Source organism: Podarcis muralis, chromosome 13 (genome assembly GCF_964188315.1).
Source record: "Podarcis muralis chromosome 13, rPodMur119.hap1.1, whole genome shotgun sequence".
NCBI classification, from domain to species: domain Eukaryota; kingdom Metazoa; phylum Chordata; class Lepidosauria; order Squamata; family Lacertidae; genus Podarcis; species Podarcis muralis.
Genome location: NC_135667.1, coordinates 34,408,424 through 34,429,349, shown reverse-complemented (window position 1 = coordinate 34,429,349; position 20,926 = coordinate 34,408,424). Strand labels below are relative to the sequence as shown.

The 20,926-nt window shown below is 41.6% G+C and overlaps 1 protein-coding gene across 1 annotated transcript in view; it reads left to right on the top strand.

Annotated features, from left to right (window-relative positions):
- The first annotated feature begins 3,637 nt into the window (after positions 1–3,637).
- Positions 3,638–20,926, top strand: part of ZNF652 (zinc finger protein 652) — a 37,263-nt gene continuing 19,974 nt past the window's right edge. Inside the window, exon 1 of the mRNA XM_077917357.1 lies at positions 3,638–4,013. The gene's annotated coding sequence lies outside the window, so the exon portion shown is untranslated. The remainder of the gene's footprint in view (positions 4,014–20,926) is intronic.

Sequence of the window (20,926 nt, the reverse complement as noted above, 5' to 3'; positions counted from 1 at the left end):
GTGCCTTCCAGGGGTATTGATTTACAACTCCCACCAGTCCCATCCAGAATGGCCTATGGCAGGCATGTCCAAAGTCCGCTTCAGGGGCCTGATCCGGCCCGCTGGTTGGTTTAATCCGGTCCTTGTAGCAGTTTATTTCCTGGGGTAAAAACCTCAACAGCTTCAATCCTAAAAGAAGCTCAACAAACAACTTCACCCCTAAAAAACCTTTTAAAAAGTTCAACAACTTCAATCCTAAAAAATGCCCAACAACTTTGGGGTAAAATCATAGAAAAAGCTCAACAACTTTTCAATCCTAAAAAAAGGTCAACAACTGGTTGGTCCTTTGGTCAGCCCCCATGGCCCTTCGCTTCATCAAATCTGGCACTGGCTCTCCAGGGTTTGTGGCAGGTATCCCAAGTAAGAATAAAAAAAGATAGTACTTAATTATTGTTGACAATATTCAATATCAATATGGGGGCCAGGAGAGAGCAAAAGGGATTATATGAGAGGTAAACATTTCCAAAATATTTTTGCTGTATTGTTTACATTCCACTTTTCCTCCAAGGAACTCAAGGTAGTACTTGTGGTTCCCCTCTCCACTTTATCTTCATAATAACCAGTGCTATTTTTCTAGAAAAAAAGGTGCCAGAACTCGCTATGAACTCCCTTGTTCTCTTATAATGGCAACGGTGTCCACCTGGAAGGTGCCGGAACTGAGTTCTGGCAAGTTCTGGCTGAAAAAAAGCCCTGAGAGATAATTCAGTCAACGATGATTGGCTCAAAGTTGCCCAAAGAGCTTCATGAATGAAAGGGGATTTGTACACCAATCTCTTAAATCCTAATCTGACACACTAACACGACACCATACTGACTATGAATACATCCATCAATGCTCGGGAAGGGACAGCACAACCCCTTTCCCCACAGCCTGCCCTGACCCATTTGTCTTTTTTATATTTGTGTTATTAGTCACTGAAGTTTGTTCACAAAAAAGATGAAGCTGGCGATGATAATGATTATATAAAATCCTGCTTAAATATCAAACAAGTATATACAAATACCTTTGTTATGCCATATGTAGGTCAACACCAAGTCTACTCAGTCAAAAGGTTTCCACATATGGAATTCAGCCAGCAAGGGTTGTTTGTGCACATGCATAATCTGCCACTGAAGATACCTTAAATCAAAGTTGTAATGATGGTTCCTGATGTCATGGAACAATTTTTGTCTATTGTTAGATGCCCCTCTACCTGTTGGTTCCTGAGGATGTTTTGGTCTACATTTGAGGACTCAGCCTTTTTAAAAAAATGCACTGATTTGGGTAACACTTTGGCATGATGGTTCTTGAGACACACCCAGTCACTGTTCATGGAAAGAATAATAAAGAGGGGGAGAATAAAAGACAGACTAGAAAAGCGTCAACCACCACCCAACTACCTTCAATAAAGCATCATTCCTATGCTGCATACATTTCTACCTTCTATTTTTCAAAGCTGCTTTTCCCTTGGTTTCTAGGTCCGCTAACCCTAACAATCCTGGTATTTATGTTGGGATAGACTAAAACAGGCATAGGCAAACTCGGCCCTCCAGATGTTTTGGGACTACAAATCCCATCATCCCTGACCACTGGTCCTGTTAATAGGGATGATGGGAGTTGTAGTCCCAAAACATTTGGAGGGCCGAGTTTGCCTATGCCTGGACTAAAATGAATGACAAGAATGCCCACTGGAAACAACGGCAGCTCTTTCTTATGGGAGCTTAGGATGCTGCCTTGCACTGAGTAGAAGATAGTGGCCTATCTAGCTAACAGTCATCTATGCTCACCCGCAGTGATTATTCAGAATTGCAGACAGGATTATTTCCCTAGTTACCTAGTTTTCTGCACACAAACCAAGCGCTCTACTTCCGTGGAGCAGTCATATAAAAAAGGTTATTTGGAGAGCTCATTATTTCCTAAGGGCCTTCGGATAGCTCCCATTGTTTCCAGTGGCAATGGGCATTCTCGTCATTAATTTCCAAAGTATAAATTGGATTTGTTTTCCTCTCACGGGTAGCAACCACTGCTGCTTTTCTGGCTTCATTGTGGTATAAGTAAAAAAAAAAAAACTGCTCCTTTTCCCTTATGGGGTACCCAAGAGCCCATATAGAGTCCTTTTGTAGGTTCTCTCTTGGTAGGAGAAAATAACAGAGACCAACCAGAGAATATTGAGAAGCAAAGCAGCTAGTAAGCCTGATTTTTATGGGCTGTTGAAACAGGGTGCTCCCCCACATGTAGGAGAGAGGAGGAGGACCTTGAACGGCACGCTAGCCATTTTGAAATTCCCTGCCCTGGAGCTCAAGACCACCCCTCCATACATCATACCTACATCACAAAAAAGGCGGTCTACAACAGAAATTTGAATGTTGTTGTTTTTCCTGTCTGCCAGGTTATCTGATAATGCCTTATCTGACTGCCTTTTCTGGTAGTCTGGCCATTTCTTTGAGATGGTAATTGGTCAGCTTGGTATCAAAATGGTTTCAGGACTGTTCCCACGCTGTTCACACACTCATGTACGTGCCTGCCTGGCACATTTATTATATATCTAAGACCTTAAAAGTTCTTATAACAATTTTGTATATTCCAAATAGATGGACTTTATCTCTAATTCTGAAATGTAAAGGACTATATATGGACAAGAGAGAGAGAGAGAGAGCACTTTTACCTCATATCAATGTTTAATTATTATTATTGTTGTTGTTGTTTTAATTATTTCCCCCCCCCCATGCTTTTAACTGTTCTTATGTTTATCTGTAAGCCGTCTTGAGTTCCTGTCAGGGAAAACAGTGGGGTATAAATAAATAAAATTTATTAACAAAATTCCTAAAACATTGACCCACCTTCACAAAGATTAACTGAAGAGCGTGCATTCTTAGTGCACACTCTGAAGTACCTCCGTGCCTTCCCACACTTTCCAACCACCATCAGCAGCTGTAGTATTTATTAAAACCTTCCACAGAAATAATGGTTTTTTTATTTTATTTTTAATAAAAAAAATTAATAAAAATAAAAAACCCGGATCGGTCTTAATACACAGAAACAAACAGGCAGGCAGACAGAGAGACGAAGGATAAATATGGAAACGGCGGGATATTATGTTTGCTATTAACATATATATTTCAGTGAAACTAGCAGAATTTCGTAGCTGCCCCTGGGCACGCATGCGCGGATGGCTCCCTCCTTCCCTCCCGCACCGTTTTGTTTTGTTGGCCTTCGGCCCCGCCCCTTCCTCCCGTCTCACCTGAGGCGGTGAGAGCAGCAGAGCGCGCGAGCGCGGGGACATTGATTCCTACCACGCACGCGCCGCCGTCCAAGCCAGCCAGCCAGCGTTCGAGGGTGGAGGGAAAGGAACGGAACGGCCGCGCTTCAGAAAGCGGCGCTCGCGCCTATTGCGCGCGCAGGTTACGAGCTGGGCGAGGGGCGGGGCGGCGAACGGAGTAAAGGGGGAGGGGGAGGAAGAGGGAAGCCGCCGCGCGTTCTCGCGCGAAGTCCTCCTCAGGCGACGACAGCGACGACGCAAGCGCAGTCGCTGTCTTCCTTTACGACGAGCCAGCCAGCCAGCCAGCGACGCTGAAGGAAAAGCGAAGAGAGAGAGAGAGCGCGCGCGCGGGGCGGAGGAGGAGGAGGGGGGGAGGGTGTTGCGAGTGGAGCGGGCGGTGCAGTCGCGAGGCTGAGTGTCTGACTGACTTTGGTTGGCTACGGCGGCGGCCACGTAGCGCTGCGGCGGCGGCGGCGGCCGCCGAGGGGAGGGCGAGCGACAGGGAGAGCGTCAGTGGGAGCAGCCGCTGGAGCGGCGGGGCCTAGGCCTGGTCCTGAGGCGGCGGCGGACGAGGAGGGGGCTCGAGCCGAGGGGGAGGGCAGGAAGGAAAGAGGGCCCTGGCCGCCCCTACCTTCCCCCCTCCCCTGCCTAGGCATGGACCGCGGCGGCGGAGGAGGAGGCGGAGCGGCGACGGAGGAGCAGCGCCGGTGGCAGCCCCGGAGAGTCCCGGCCTGGGTGAGTCCGTGCAGGGAAAGAGGCCCTCCGGCTGGGGAAAGGGCAGGCCGAGCTCCTCCTGCTCAGCTCCACAGCCTCCTTCTTCTTTTGCTTAGTTGTTGGTAACGTGCCTCCCGCTTCGAAGTGCCAACGAGGCCCGGCTGTGGAGCGTCAGGGAGGGGCGAGCGTGCACCTGAGCATGTGCAGAGTGCTCTTGCTTGCTTGGGATCTGGACAGTTGAGATAGTGTCAGGGATGGGGGGTTGGGGTCGGAGGGTTTGGCTGCAGGAGCCTTTCTTCCTTGAAACTGGCAACCTTTTTGGACCACGAAGGAGAAAGAGGGAAAGATTTCATGGGCCGAGTTTTGTGGGGTGGGGGAGTGGGGAGCTCAGTTGGTCGAAGGGTTGAAAGTTGAAGGCTTTCTCTGGGTTTTGGAAAGTTGAGGTGGAAGGTGCTTCTTCAGCAGAGAAGTTGGCATAGAGGGGAACATTTAGTTTGGCATCACTTTAAAGGTTTGGCGTGGTTGGAAGAGGAAGTTGTGCCGCCTCCTGAGACAACTCTGATGCTGGGAATATCTCCGTTTAATGCGGATCTTGGGAATTGGGGGAAGGGAAGCAGTGTTAAGAGACTCCTTGCACCCTCGGGTGTTCTGTTACATTAGGTCCGCGAATAGTAAAAAAGTTAAAAAAAGAAAAAGTTCCACTACTGAAGTAGAAATGTTATCATTTCCCCACACAATGTTCCTTCTCTTCCAAACCACTGCTATTTGAAGTTTGACATTTGATATGATTAAAATCAGGGCTGTAAAAATCCCAGGTATCCGATGACCAAACTCCTCATCTGCAAATAAGCTTCAGGTGTCTAATGTTTGTAAATTGACTTAACTTCAACCTGTGCATGGCAGATCAGTGTGTTATGTCACACTATTTTCATAAAAGCTTACCTTGGAGTATATCTTTGGATGGTGTACCTCTATGCAACCTGAATCTTAACTCCTAGAAAGTCTGAAAATTAATTGGTTAAGTCCTATTTAAAATCTCATTTTGTAGAAAAAGAAAGTTACACATTTGTTTCAAACATCATTGTTTAAATACTCCCTACTCTTAAAATGCTCCTCTGGTGATAGATTGGAGAATTGTTAGGCTGCTATACAGCAGACTTTTAGAGAGTGTTACTATTGCTCTTTCTCACAAGGATACCAATGGGAGAACTCAGGTGATTTGTGGTGGAGAGCACCGTGATGGTTCCTGGAGTAAAGCAGGAGAGACAAATGGGATAGTTTTGTTCAGGTGAAATAGGATTAATAAGAAAATAGATGCAAATCTACTCTCCTTCAAATTGTGCGTGATGTGAGAATTAGGTATGTTCATGTAAGCTAGTCTCTGGGTGTCAGTAGTGGTTGCTGAACTGGGGTGGTGGAGTTATTCTGTATTCCAGATAGAAGTTTGTACAACTAGGAAAACAGTTGGAGCTATTTGCATGATGGATGGAGTTTACAGCTTTTGGGATGATGAAGATGGAAAAAGGATCTACTCAAAACCTTCTCAAGTGATGCAGTTAAATGTCTGCCCTACAGAGATTGTCGCACCAACTAAAACTAGGAAGAGATGTGATCAAAATCTGAACCCCTTCTTGTGCATTCCCTGTTTGTGGAATGCTGTCACTGGGGAGGCTCGCCTGGCGACTTTATTACATATCTTTAGGCGCCAGGCAAAAGTATTTCTTTATAATCAGGTTTTTGGCTGATTGAACATTCTATGTAGCCTTTTAAATTGATTTGTGTTAGTTTTTGTTCTGTATTTTATGTTATCATTTTGTATTTGTATGTTGTGAACCACCCTGTGATCTTCAGATGAAGGGAAGTATACAAATAATAATAATAATAATAGTGATGATGATGATGTTGCTCCTAAACAAGTTGTGGGCCATATCATAGAACTGAATCATAGAATTGTAGTGTTGGAAGGGACCTAGTACAACCCCCTGCAGTGCAGGAATATGCAGCTGCCTCGTGTGGGGATCGAACCTGCAACCTTGTCATTTTCAGCACCACACTATACAGGCTAGATATATATTGGGAAGCCTTAGCATCAAGTTTGTTTTGCTAGGTGTAACTGGCTAATGGTAGCAGCTGGCAACAAGGGTTAATGAGGGAAAGAGGCGGGTGGAGAGTTGTGTATGTGCATACAGGGTTGCATGACAACCCAACTCATGTGGGCATGCTCTTACTGCCCTTTACGCCCTACTCTTTTTGCAGCATATGGTCACCTAGCAGATAGAATCTATTATGCTATTCCAGTTCAGATCCTTCAGCTAAATATCCATTTTACAGCACTTTAAATGTATGGAAAAAATCAGTACAACTTAACTGGAAGGTGCAGGGATCACTGGATCTTGACTATTTTCACACACGAATACCGCATCCTGTAGAATTCTATCAGTTATATTTTATCTGCACAATCAGAATGAATTTCAGAAACAAAATGCTTTTTCTGTGCAGCCTAAGCAGAAGCAGTGAACAATGTTATAGTTAATAGTTGCCGCTTGTATTCACTTACTCCTGCCCACTCCCGTGCTCACAGTTCTTCTGTTATGAATGGTCTGTGTCACCATTAAGGGAAAAAGGTAGGAAGAGCATATATGTAGACTGTCCCTGGATCAAGGGACTTTTCTTATTTAAGTTCTCAAAGCTTTTAACCTTGCTCAAGGTTGTCATCTGAACTAGCCAGATGCTTAACTGAGAATTAATCACAGTCAGTCCATCCTTTGAAAATTAAGACTTTAGAGCTATCTTGCCCCCAAACGGCAAGTAGACATTCAGTTTTGGTGATTGTAACCTTGGTTTAAGGAGTCATTTGGAACCTAGCTTATATATTAGAGTTTCTAACACTGGTAGGTAGTGGGCTGCCTTGGGAGAAATGGAAGTACAGTGGTACCTCTGGTTACAAACACTTCAGGTTACAGACTCCGCTAACCTGAAAGTAGTACCTTGGGTTAAGAACTTTACCGCAGGATGAGAACAGAAATCGAGCTCCGGCGGTGCAGCAGCAGCAGGAGGCCCCATTAGCTAAAGTAGTGCTTCAGGTTAAGAACAGTTTCAGGTTAAGGACGGACCTCCAGAATGAATTAAGTTCTTAACCAGAGGTACCACTGTAAAATAAAAGTCTTTGGGGTAACAGCTGTTTTCTGTGTCATGGATGTATTGGGGGGGGGGGGAGCAATGATAAGGGATAATCCAGAATTAGCAGAAAACTATGCCAGCATCTGGATGTTGGCACTAGCTATTTCAGCTGCTGCACCTGTGGTAAGTGCTTATTTCCTAGCATACTGGCCCAGGGAATAATTGTACTGACTGCATTGTAGCTGCTTCAGTTTGAGCAATGAGAGGGGAAGAAAGGCTGCACTTGCTGTGATACCTTGTGATCTAAAATAATCCTTCCGAAAGTTTGAGTGTACATTGCTTCTTTGAGGGTGACTTGTATTTACTGAAATGCCTTCTGTAAAGGCATGTGGGGTTTAAAAATAATAATAGCCTAATTTGCCTAGGACATTTTTGCAAATTTGTGTCGCAAATAGAATTTTCTATTTTAGCCTTTTTTATTAAAAAAACAACAACACTTTGAGGAAACAAAGCTAAATCTTTGAAACAGCCACGCTTGCCTAATATTGTATTTGCAGTTGGCATCCATTCACTGATACTAATCAACTTATGAAATGGAAACTTTTCCACCAAAAAATAAAGTACTAGAAAGATTTCCTCTCCATATAACTGCTGCCTTAGCAGAAGCATTCATGAGCTGGGGTGAAATAGGATTGTACTTGGTAGATGTGGCTACTTCAATCAGGACAGTTAGGAATGGGATGAAAAACTGTTTTTTCTAGTGTTTTTTCTAGATCTGGAACACGGTGGGATTTCGTGATGGTGCAAGTGCTGGGAGGCTGTATATGTGCTTGTGTTATTAGGCATGCGGATAACACTCAGACACTCCTAGGGTAACAAATAGTACAGTGTGCATGCCCAGGGTTGTTTTCAACAGGACTGTGTTCAACTTTTTTTTTTTTTTTTTTGTCTTTCTCTGCTCTTTTTTCTTTCTTTTTTTTTTTTTATAAATTTTTTATTGCGTTTCTTTCCATAATTTTATAGGTTACAAACAAATAACATAATTGCAAGAAACAAATTTTCCCTTTTTTTAACAACAAAAACAAACAAAAACAACTTGGACTTCCCCACCCCTTCCGATTCTGCGTTATTTACATTAACAATGTCAGCATTTTGTTACCTTATTTCATGCCTTATTGTAACTTTCCAATGTTATGTACCCAAATTCGATATATTGTATCTCATATTCGATGCCTTTAAAATAAACATAACATGTTCGATTCAAATTGTCTCCTTTTCTCTTTTATCACTTATTTTGCAATTTACTTAATCATAATTGCAGAAGCATAACTTTTCCTAATCATGCACTATCTTAAGATTCATACAGCTTGTAGTATTTTTGCAAATAGTCTTTAAATTTTTTCCAGTCCTCCTCAATTGTTTCTTTATCCAAATCTCGGATTCTGCCGGTCAGTTCAGCTAATTCCATGTAGTCCATCAACTGCGTCTGCCATTCTTCCAGCGTGGGTAAATCTTGTGTCTTCCAGTTCTTTGCAATGAGAATTCTTGCTGCTGTAGTAGCATACATAAACAGCGTTCTGTCTTTCTTTAGCACTTTCTGGTCCACCATGCCCAGCAGGAAGGCCTCTGGTTTCTTAGGGAAGGTATACCTAAATACCTTTTTCAATTCATTATAAATCATTTCCCAGAAAGCCTTCACTTTTGGGCAGGTCCACCAGAGATGATAAAATGTACCTTCTGCCTCCTTACATTTCCAACATTTATTGTCAGACAGGTGATGTATCTTAGCTAACTTGACTGGGGTCATGTACCACCGGTATATCATTTTCATAATGTTTTCCTTCAAGGCACTGCATGCCGTGAATTTCATTCCGGTGTTCCATAACCTCTCCCAGTCTTCAAACATAATATTATGTCCAACATCCTGTGCCCATTTTATCATAGCAGATTTAACCAACTCGTCCTGTGTGTTCCACCTAAGCAGCAAGTTATACATTCTAGACAAAATCTTGGTCTTTGGTTCTAGCAATTCTGTCTCTAGTTTCGATTTCTCCTCCTGGAAACCAACTTTTTTATCCATTTTAAAAACCTCTTGCATTTGAGCATAATGTAACCAATCTCGCACCTTGTTTTTTAGTTTATCCTGGCTCTGCAACTTCCAACTGTCTCCAATTTTTTCAATTAATTCCCAATATTTCGGCCAATAAGCCTCCATATTGGGTCTTTTTCCAGCCTTGGCCTCCACCGGTGACACCCACCTCGGTGTTTTACTCTCTAATAAGTCTTTGTATTTCGTCCAGACTGCAAAAATTGCTTTTCTGACAATATGGCTTTTAAACAATTTGTGAACTTTAACCTTGTCATACCATAGGTATGCGTGCCAACCAAAAGCATTATCAAAACCTTCCAGATCTAGGACATCAGTGTTTTCTAGCAAAAACCAATCTTTCAGCCAGCAGAAGGCTGCAGCTTCATAATACAATCTCATGTCCGGCAGGGCAAACCCCCCTCTTTCTTTTGAATCTGTTAATATTTTATACTTTATTCGGGGCTTTTTGCCCTGCCAGACAAACCTAGATATATCCTTCTGCCATTTTCCAAAACATTCCACTCTGTCCACGATCTGTAGGGTTTGAAACAAAAATAACATTTTCGGCAACACATTCATTTTTATTGCTGCAATCCTTCCCAACAAGGAAAGTTTCAATCTTGACCAAATTTCTAAATCCTTTTTAACTTCCGACCAACATTTTTCATAGTTGTCCTTAAATAAATTCAAATTTTTGGAAGACAAATAGATCCCTAGGTATTTCACTTTTTTTACCACATTCAGTTCTGTTTCTCTCTGAAACCCCTCTGTTTCTGTAAGTGTCAAATTCTTGGTCAAAACCTTGGTTTTTTGCTTGTTCAACTTAAATCCCGCCACCCGACCAAACTCAGATATAAGTTCAAGAGCTCTTTTTGTACTGGATTCTGGCTCCTGCAGTGTCAAAACTAGATCATCTGCAAAGGCTTTCAATTTGTATTGTTTCACTCCGACCTCTATCCCTTGTACCAACCGGTCCTTCCTTATCATATTCAATAGCACCTCCAGGACTGAAATGAATAAAAGAGGGGATAGAGGGCACCCTTGTCGTGTCCCTTTTTCAATTTTAAACTCCTCCGTCACCACATTGTTCACTATTAATTTAGCCTTTTGCTCTGAATAAATTGCTCGTAACCCATTTTCAAACCCCCGCCCCACTCCCATCCCTTCCAAGTTTTTCTTCATGAACCTCCAAGATATGTTGTCAAATGCTTTCTCCGCATCAATAAAAATTAACACCGCCCTTGTGTTCATGTTGGTTTGTAAAAGTTCCAAGATATCAATGATGTTTCTGGTATTCTCATATAAATGTCTACCAGGGAGAAAGCCTGCTTGGTCTTTGTGAATTACTTCATTTAAGACTTTTTTAAGTCTGCTTGCCAAAATGTCTGCAAATATTTTGTAATCCACATTCAGGAGTGAGATGGGGCGATAGTTCTTGAGCTGAGTCTTTTCAGATTCTGTCTTAGGTATCAATGTGATGAAGGCTTCTTTCCACGTTTCTGGTGCCCTCTTCCCATCCAAAATCTGGTTGCATACCTCCAACAAAGGTTGTATCAAATAATCCTTCAAAGTCTTATAGTATTTGGAGGTAAGCCCGTCCGGGCCTGGAGATTTGCCTAGTTGCATGTTCTGAATGGCACCTTCAATTTCCTGAGTAGTTATTATAGAGTTCAAGATTGATCTTTTATCTTGAGTTATTCTTGATAATCCATTTATCTTTAAAAATTGGTCTATCTCAGATTCTTTCTGAGGCCCCTGTGTGTAGAGTTCTTTGAAATATCTGTGGAAGCACTTCCTAATTTCTTCTGGTTTCTGTACCATCCTTCCTTCAATCTCTAGATTTGTTATCGTATTTAGCTTTTGTCTTTTTTTCAGCTGCCAGGCTAGCAGCTTTCCGCATTTGTTTGCTGATTCAAAAGATCTTTGCTTCATCTGTTTTATTTTCCATTCAATCTCCTGGTTAGTCAATTTTGAATATTCTGCTTGATGGAATTTAATTTCTCTCAGCAGTTCCTTTGACTTTGGTTTGGTTCTCAATTTTTCCTCTCCCTGACGTATTTTCTCCAATATTTTATCTTTCTTTCCATTCCAGAGCTTCTTCTTAATTGTATTCTGTTGTATCAGAAACCCTCTCATAACAGCTTTGCTTGCGTCCCAGATTGTTCTTTTTTCTACTGTAGTGTTCAGATTTATCTCAAAGTAATCCTTTAGTGTTTTTTGGGCCTTCTTCACGATCTCTTGATCTCTTAATAGTGTGTCATTCATTCTCCATCTGAAGGAACCGGGTTGAGTTAGTCTGAGTTCTATTTTCAGAGCGTTGTGGTCGGAGCATGTTTTTGGGCAGATTTCCACCTTTTTGGTCTTGGGTGCCAGCCCCCTGGAGGTCCAAATTTGGTCGATCCTTGACCAAGACAGGTGGGCCTCAGAGAAGAAAGTGCCTTCTTTACCTAGGGGGTTCTTTGTCCTCCAAATATCAATCAAATCCAGATTGTCAGTCATTTCAAAAAAAGTTTTAGGCAGTCTGCCGTCTGATGTTAAATTTTGGTTGTAAGACTTATCCATATGTGTAGACACCACTCCATTCATGTCTCCCATCATTATGATGTTAGCATAGTCCAGATAGTCCAACAAAGTCTCATGCAGCTTCTTGAAAAATTCCGATTTCCCGTCATTTGGAGCATAAATTCCTAATAACAATATTTTTTCTCCTTGAGTCTGAATTTCAATTGCCAAAATTCTTCCATGTTCATCTTTAAATAGAAATTTAGGTGACAGGCTCTCCTTAGCGTAGATCACCACTCCTCTTTTCTTCACCTTATCTGAAGAGATAAACTCTTGGCCTAGTCTTTTGTTAACCAAAACTTTCCTGTGGAGCCTGGTTACATGGGTTTCTTGTAAACAAATAATGTCCAATTGCTCTTTCTTCAATATATGAAATAGCCTCCTTCTTTTCTCCGGGGAATTTCCACCATTTATATTCCAACTTAGTAGCTGCAGAGACATCCTGAACTATTCTGTTACACCTAGAGCGGTGTGTCTTCTTTTTCCTCTGGTTCCGAGGGTATAGGCGTCCCTCCGCCTGCTGGCAGAATGGGTCCTGGTTTAGGTAGAGGCCAATGGGCTGCTGCTTCTTTTTGGAGATCTTCTCCGTGGTCGTGCTGGAACTTTTGTAGGTCCTCTGGCGTTCTTATTTTAACCTTCTTCTGTTTGTAAGTAAATGATAGTCCTTGTGGAAATTCCCACCTATAAGGAATTGTGTTGAGTCTCAACAGCTTGGCCAATTCTGAATAGGTGGTTCTCAAATCCAATAACTGTTTAGGGATGTCTCGGTAAATTTCCACCCTTTTCTCTTGTATCTCAATTGAGTTATTAAAATGTAGGCCTAATATTTTGTCTCTCTCTTCTCTTGATCTCAAAGCTATTAAGCAGTCTCTTGATCTATCTTTTCTTACCAATCTTCCCAATCGAAAAGCCGATACTATTTTAAAGTCACTATCTTCTTTTAGGCCCCAAAACTTTGAAAACTCTGTTGTCAAAAATCCAATCAAATCTCCTTGTTCGATTTCTGGCACCGCCCTCAGCCTGAGGTTGGTCTGGCGATTTTTCAATTCCACCAAGGAAAGGTAGGTTTGTTGGTCCCCTACCTGTTTGTGCAGAGGCTTGACTTCTGCTTTCACTTCCTCAACCTCTTTTTTAGCTGCTGTTGCAATTTGAACAGCTTCCCCTGCCAATTTACGATTCTCTTCTGTTGCTCCTTGCAATTTTTCAATTGCTTGGGTATGTTGGGAAACCTGATCTGTCAGTTTTTGGATCGAGGATGTAGCTTGGTCAATTTTTATTGATTGATTATCAATTTTTTGGTTTAATGCTGATAATTGTTCCAAAACTTGTTTCAGTACTGCCTCTGATCCTCCTGATGCCATATCTTCCTCCTCAGATTTTTCAGGCTTTTCACTTTCTACTTTTTGTATTGCAAGCACAGCTGGAACTGATAGTCTGCGTCCCTGAGTTAAAGTTGTTTGCAAAAGCTGTGCCTGCTTTTTCGCTTTTTCTTTTTCCTTAGCTTCCTTAGCTTTGGCTGCTCTTGTCTTTCCTGTGCCACTCATCAGTCAATGTTCAAGGTCAAATGTTGTAGTCCCATGGGAAAGACAAGCCCAAATTTAAAAACAATCTGGAGAGAGAAGGTAAACAGAAAAAACTTTTCCCAGGCCTTTGTTATCCCAATATCCTCTAGGGGGAGTGCCACCAAAATTTAGTAAGAAGAAGGTAACTTTTCCGCCATTAAAGTCCCTTTTGTTCCATTTTTGAAGACAGTTTTAAAAACAAGTTAGTTCCAAAACACTAAGAAGAGAGTCCTGCAGAGCACTTTAAAACACTTAACAAAGTTCCAGCAAGGTGCCTGCAATTGTATCCATTCAAACTAAGTAAGCTCAAAAGTTGCACTTCAGTTACAAAAGTATCTGGAAGTTTGTTACAGTTCCGCAGTTAAGCAACTTCACCCGGCCACCCAAAGATTTGGGGTTAGAGTCTTCCCTCACCCCTTGGGAGACCGCTCCAAGTCAATTTTTAAACGATATTTTTGACTGTATCTTTAGCTGTATTTTTCCTTTAAAGATAGAGTTCAAATGTGCACGAAAGTCCCACTTTAAAGCCTTAAGGCTTCCCTGTTCGCAGCGCTTTCCGCTCTTTGAACAGTCTGCTTTGATCTTGAAAGCAGTGCCGGAAGACGGACTTCCTCTTTCTCGTCTCCCGGTTTCAGCCGAATTTCTTCAAATTATTTCAACAAATCTTAAATCCTTACTCACGGGTTTGCAGTTTCAGGCTGATATTTTTGGAAGAAAGGTCAGCGCTCATCCGTGACAGCCGCGCGGCTTCGCCTCCGCAGAAAGAGCGATGAACTCACAGCACCGCTCCCCCTCCTTCACTCCGGAGCCCCTTACGGGGTCCCTTCTGCGAATTTGGGGTCGCTCCAGGTGCCCGCCGAGTCCCACGGCCACGAACTCACTCTGTCCGTGGTTTATCTTGATGGGTTGCCGCTGCGCCGTAGCGAAACAACCCTTTTCTGCGGTGCCCCTCTTCAGAGCTCGAAGAGGTCCGCCATCACGGTTTCGCGCCGCCTCCGGAAGTCCTGTGTTCAACTTTTGGCCCTGGGGAAGTTTTGGCAGTGTCCATAACTGTAGTGATTTGAGATAATGTTTTCCATTAATTCTGTTGTAGTGTTGTATTTGCGCTTCATTTTAGTTTCTGTTGAGGTACATGGATTGCATAAAACAGTGGTTTAAAATGAGATACAGGGGATGGCTCCGTGTATTAAATTTCCATGATATGCTGAGTGTCATTCCTCTTGTCTTCTTTTCTCTCCTCCCTCCCTAGGGTGTCCTTAATTGTTCCAGGACTGGCTGTGGTGTATATGTGATTATTGCAAGAATTGAATAGCAGCTTGTGTTGATTTGTGACTGGCCTGTCATTTGACTTGTCCTCTGCATTCACTCTGGCAATACTATTTACAGCCAACATTATGCTAGCGTTTGTTGACTCCTGTGCAAAATTAATGTGCACTACATTATGATGAGTTCATCTTGATAGCATGCGACAGAATTGTAGAAGTCAAAGTAGCTTATAAAAGCAATGGATACGCTGCAGCATGCAGTTATACGCATGCAGATTTTATTGACTTTAACTGTGCATTGTTTTGCATCTCATGTCTCTAACCTAGAGAAACATGGGATCAGCAGAAGGCACAGAATAGTTACTATTCTTATTTATTTATTTAGAATATCTATATCCCACCTTTCCAACTGAATATTGCTCAAGGTGCCTAACATTCAAAATAAAAATGATGATAGCTACAGTTATGTGATTCTGTGTTGCTGTTGAGTTAATTCGCCCCTTGTCTTCTTTTCTGAAACAGACCCAAGGTTTACATGATTAGTAAAAGAGACAAGGGTCTTGTGAACTGGCTCAAAATCATGCTAGCACCTTGAGGAATCTCTTTCTCTATTCCATTAGTCCTTCCTTTCATTATTTACTGGTGCCAGTTAAGACAGTCCTTTTTAACTTACAGGTAGGGTGATAATGATACTTCACAAACTTTTTTAAACTCCAGTTGTCATAGGGCTGAAGCTTATCAATTATTTTACTGTGCAATCACTTCTAGATGTTTTATGGAAAGCGATTCATAAACAGAATCAAAATGTAGTTTATTTGCAGCTGACATAAATACTATAAATTATTGACAGTGTATATTATTTTAGTTTGGAGATTAAACTGCAATCCTAAAAAAAGCTCAACAACTTTGGCCGTCCTTCACGCACGTTCACTTCATCAAATCTGGCCCTCGTTGAAAAAAGTTTGAGCACTCCTGTCCTATGCGATCCACACATTCATAAGCTTATATCAGGATGGATTAAAAATAGATTTTTGTTAATAATAATAATAATATCAATGGTAGTTTTGTAACAATCAAATAGTGGCAAATTAAAATGAAATCTGAACTGTTTACAAGCAAATGCTTAAGTCTATAGTTTATATTATATTTTATTTATTTAATCATGACTGCTAACAGGTTAAATGAAACCAGTTTTCTGTGCATAAAAAGAACTCTGAGGAAAGAGATCTCATTTCTGATGTTGATCATTATATATAGCACCCTAAATAATATGTTACCTGTTATTGTTGTATTTGTGTTGGGTCCAAGTTATTGCTAAGCATTAGGGTCCATGAGGTGCCATGGTATAAGCTACCTGGTTCGCCTTCAAAGCCCATATGGGCAGCCTGGTACTCCTGTAGTATTTCAATGGTTGTATTCCTTGTATGACCACACTTAAAATACTGTGAATAGTGTGGGTGCCCAGTCTTCATGAGGATATTGTAGAGCTGGAAAGGGTTCAAGAAAGGGAAATCGAAATTATCAATGGGCTGGAACATCTTCTTGACGAAGGAAGGATACAACTGCAGGGCACGCAGGACATGAAAAGAGGTTTATAAAATTTTGTGTGATCTGAAGAAAAGTTTGTAACTGTCTCATTACCAGAACTTGGATGGTCATGATATTCAAGGAAATTAATTGACGGCTTTATGGAATTTCTTAAGTTTAGGATACTTTACTACAGAGCTTTCCAAACTGTTCATGTTGGTGACACACTTTTTAGACATGCATCATTTCACGACACAGTAATTCAGTTTTGCTAGCAAACCAGAGGTTAAACTAACCACTTTCCAGCCCTGGGAGGAGCGCAGGGAGCGTTCGCGCAACATACCTACACACTGCAGCCAACACATTAACGTGTCATGACACACAGTTTGGAAAGCTCTGCTTTACTAGATGGTTTGTTCGTATGATCATGTAAAGGCTCTTACATACGATCAGAGCTTCTCATTGTGTAAGGTTCTGTTGAATTTTAGGCTGTCTTTTAGCTGGTATAGTATTAGTTGTTGGTATCCATGCTTGTTTGGAAAATCTGTGCATTTGAAAATGCGAAACATGCTCTTGATGATTTTTAAACAACCCATCATTTGGCATGCACTCAAGCACATTCACCTTTCTTTTCAACCCCTTTCAGACTTCCAGTTTTGCCTGGCATCTCCACCCTGTTCTCCTACTGCCCCCTTTACATGTATGGTTATGACCCTGTTCTTTTCCAGGTGTCCCTTTGTGTGCATTCTCTCGCTGCATTTGTGTGCATGCAGCCATTCGTGTTACACTTAGACGGGGCAGAAGAATCTTTTCATTTCTCAGTTGGGGTGAAAACAAATAGTCATCCTAGCAGCTGTCAGTTAAGTGTTGAACTAATTGTTGAAGTGCTGACACTTATTTTTGAAACACAACTTATTTTCAACACAAAAAATAACTTCCCCTCTTCCCAATTTACAAATAGACTGTAAGTAGAAATTTATGGTTCCTTGAGAAAATCACCTGAAAAAAATAATAACTTTGAAATTGCTTGATTTGTCTGGTATTGGGTTACAAAGTTTTATCAAGCAATGCATTTTTAGAAATGGGAGAAAAATCAATGGACTATTATATGACATTAGGAAAAAGCTGGACTCTGCAGCCTGTTCAAATTATACATACACAGCAATTATTATTTTCCATAATTTTCTTTCTGTTAGCCATGGAGAGGTAAAAAGGTGAAACTCCACATGCAGCCGCTAGAAACCTCATTCAGCCATCCTTCTGGCTTCTACAATCGCAGCCATATTTCAAGCATATTTATGCAACCCCAAGGGCTCAGAACTTGTTTTTTTCATGAAAGATGAGAGTCTCAAGAAACTGAACTCTTATGCTTGGAAAGATGGTTCATGGAAACATGATAGCAGCTTAGTAAAATATTCTATGTGCTAACAATTCTTTTAAGGTTCAGACTGAAGCCTCTCTCAGGCTTTCCTGCTCAGTATGGGAAGGTTAGGAGTGGAGCAGGCAAGAATGGATTGGAGGGGAGCTTGCCACTCCCCCTTACACATATCTCTGTACATGTTCTTTTCAATGCACGAATAGGATTTCAGGTTTCTGTGTTAGTTTGGTCTATTTATTCATCACTGTAGATGGATTTTGCATCTTTTTGAAATTTAGTTCAAAACTGACTTACTGAAATTTGTCATGTCTTCAGTACATTCAGATTCATATACTACCTTTTTCATCTATTATTCCAATGTGGCATTCCATGCTTTTATAGTGAGGAACACAGTGCTATTAGGGTAGAAGATTGAAAACTTTCACTTTTGGTTTTGAATAAATCAGTTTCCTGATACACAAGCTTTCATTTTTCTTCCTACATGTGTGGAAAAGGGAGAGAGAGAGCACATGTGGCAGATCAACACAGCTCATTCTTATAACGCTGAACGATTAATTAATGAACAGTGACTGAGCTTTGTTTCCTTTAATTTCCTTTAATGTTTACTTGGGCTGTGTACACACCATACATTTGAAGCACAGTCAGAGCACATTCCCACCCCCACCCCCCATGCTAAAAAAATATCCTGGAAGTTTGGTCTTCACGGAGCTACAGTTCCTCAGCACCTGCAAAACTACAGTTCCCGTGGTTCTTTGAGTGAGTGTGTATGCAGCCTTGGTCAAGAATGTCAGTCTTTGTCTTAAGGTGTTTTGTTAATTTTTTAAAAAAAGTTTATAATAAAAAGCGTAACTATAGTCAGTAGGCATTGTTTCTTCACAACCTGTTTTCTGTCCCTGTTCTACTCTAATCTTTTGTATAAAGCATTTGCTGAGGTCTGGTTTAAATGTTTTATCACCCGTCTGATAGATTTTTATTAGGATATTGTGGGTCCTTCATGGAACAGTATATTAAACTTGTTTTAAATATTCCTTTTCTATACAGTTGCTTTAATATGACTGTCATTGCACCCTCCGTTTTAGCGGGAAAATCACAGGCCTGCTCTGCTTGGCACAGCTGTAGAACATGCAAATGCATTAGGGGGAATATATTAAAACCAGTTTTTAAAATGATTGTATCACTTTGAGCTATTTCATGTGTTAGATCTGTAATTCGTTCTTTAAAAATATTTTGATGCGTGACTGGAAATGAATTTGTAAAATAGTGGAACTGGGTTTGGTGTGACATGAACTTAGCTTACATAGATTCTTCATCTTAGATTTTTCATGAGGTATACACAACTTGATTGCAATAAGAATGGAAAGGAGACCATACAGATGAGCAGTACCTGGGTGATGACTTGGTCCCATCTGCCCATCTCATCCAGTTTTGCCTCATCTTCTGTTTTCTTTGTTGCCTTCATCCTGCCTTTCACTGTTCCTTGTTCTCTATTCTCTTATCTTAGGTGTCTGACCCATTCTGCTTTTCTCTTCAGTCGACTTCTGCTATTACTTTCTTCAAGGAACAGGGGGAGTGGTATTCTTGTGACAGTGGCTGCTATTGTACCAATTCTTACCATTGTCTGAGACCTCAGTGCCCCTTTATTTGCATACATTGTTTGCTAGGCATGCAATGAGTTGATAGTTGGGAACTGGTGCAATGGCTGACAATTGTTACAATCATTTTCCTTTTTCTTCAAAAGCAGAGTACTGTACTGTTTTATTCCTTTCTGCAGTTCTTGGAGTGAAGGGTACTTGGGGAGCTTCCAAATGAAAGGATGGTGGTTCCCCAAACACCTTTTACTACCTTCCCTGCCACTTAACTTCAACTTGGATTTGCTCCTGCCCATCAAATGGCAGGGAATGTGTATGGAACTGTGGCTAAATATGTGGAAGAAGCAGCTATTTGGGGGGTAAGTGAGAGCCTCTGATAACATTCACAGCTGACTTTCCTAGAGAATTATTTCTGGCTTCTATCCCCTGCTTTCTTTCCCTCTCATCTGTTAAGCACCTCCTCTATACCTTTACAATAGGCCCTTGCCTCCTTTCTGTTTTACCCTATTCAGGTGTAACTGTTCCTTGTAGCTGCATTAGCAATGCACCCTTGAAATGTGCATTGAAATACAGTGGTACCTTCGTTCTCGAATTTAATCTGTTCCAGGAGTCCGCTTCAAAACCAAAACATTCCAAAACCAAGGCACGCTTTCCCATAGAAAGCAATGCAAAACAGATTAATGCATTCCAGGCTGTTGAAAAACTACCCCTAAAACACTTCTCTCCACCACCTCAGTCAGCGCAATCTTTCAGTCTCTCGATCTCTCTCGTCAAAGCAGCTGGGTTGTGGAGCGCTGCCGGGACACTTCTTTTCACTGCCCCAGTCAGCGTGATCTTTCGATCTCTCTCTTGTCAAAGCGACTGGGCTGCTGGGACGCTTCTCCTCACCTCCCCAATCAGTGCGATCTCTCTAGAAACAGAAGCGCAACACTAAAAACAAGCTCAGGACACATTTGACTTCCAAAAAAATTTCGGAAACCAGAACACACACTTCTGGGTTTGCGACGTTCGGGTTCTAACTTGTTCGTGAACTAGGCTGTTCGAGAATCAAGGTTCCACTGTATATCTGAGAGAGACTGCATCTGAGTGAGTGACTATTAGGGACTTAGGCCTAGCCATACTCTGCACCATCCATGAGTGCTTCTGGTCCTTTCCACCACTAGCATGTAGCCCCATAAGATTGCTCACAATGTGATATTGGCACTGAAAATAATCTGCACCCAGTCCTAGGCATTTCAAGCATACGCCCCCCGCCCCCCCAATGGTTCTAATTGCAACTTTTAGTTGTTGAAGCTTCAGGGTTTTGGATAAGCAAACAAAGCATGTTCTGTTGACTAGTGGCATCACAGCCTCCCTTCTTTTTGCCTTAAAAGATTGTTTCTTACTTGTATTCTGCAGGAAGTATTTGGAGTTCAGCAGACATTCACCCAAGCACAAACAGGTTCTCCAAATGCTGTAGTGCAGACAACAGAAAAATAATTCCAGAAGACGCTGCACTATTTAATGTGTCATCTGCTTTATGCATATCTTCACAACAGTCATGTGAAATAAACCGTTGTTTGAGTTTTTCTTGTGAGAGACCGTGGACCAAAGCATGCACAGTGTTAAATTCATGTTCACAGTTAATGTATCTGTATTTTTTGTTAAATAGTAGTGATGTGTGTATATTCAGGGTCAGCTGCTATTGCACATCAGAAACCTGGGAGAGGCCATTTTCATTGGGAACTTAATGTGAAGGGAAAGTTGTATCCTGCAGTCCTGATCTCTCCCTCCTTAGTCCTCTCCCTACAGCTCCTTGTGTGGCTGTTATTGAACCCTAAAGCAACCCAGATATGTTAAATG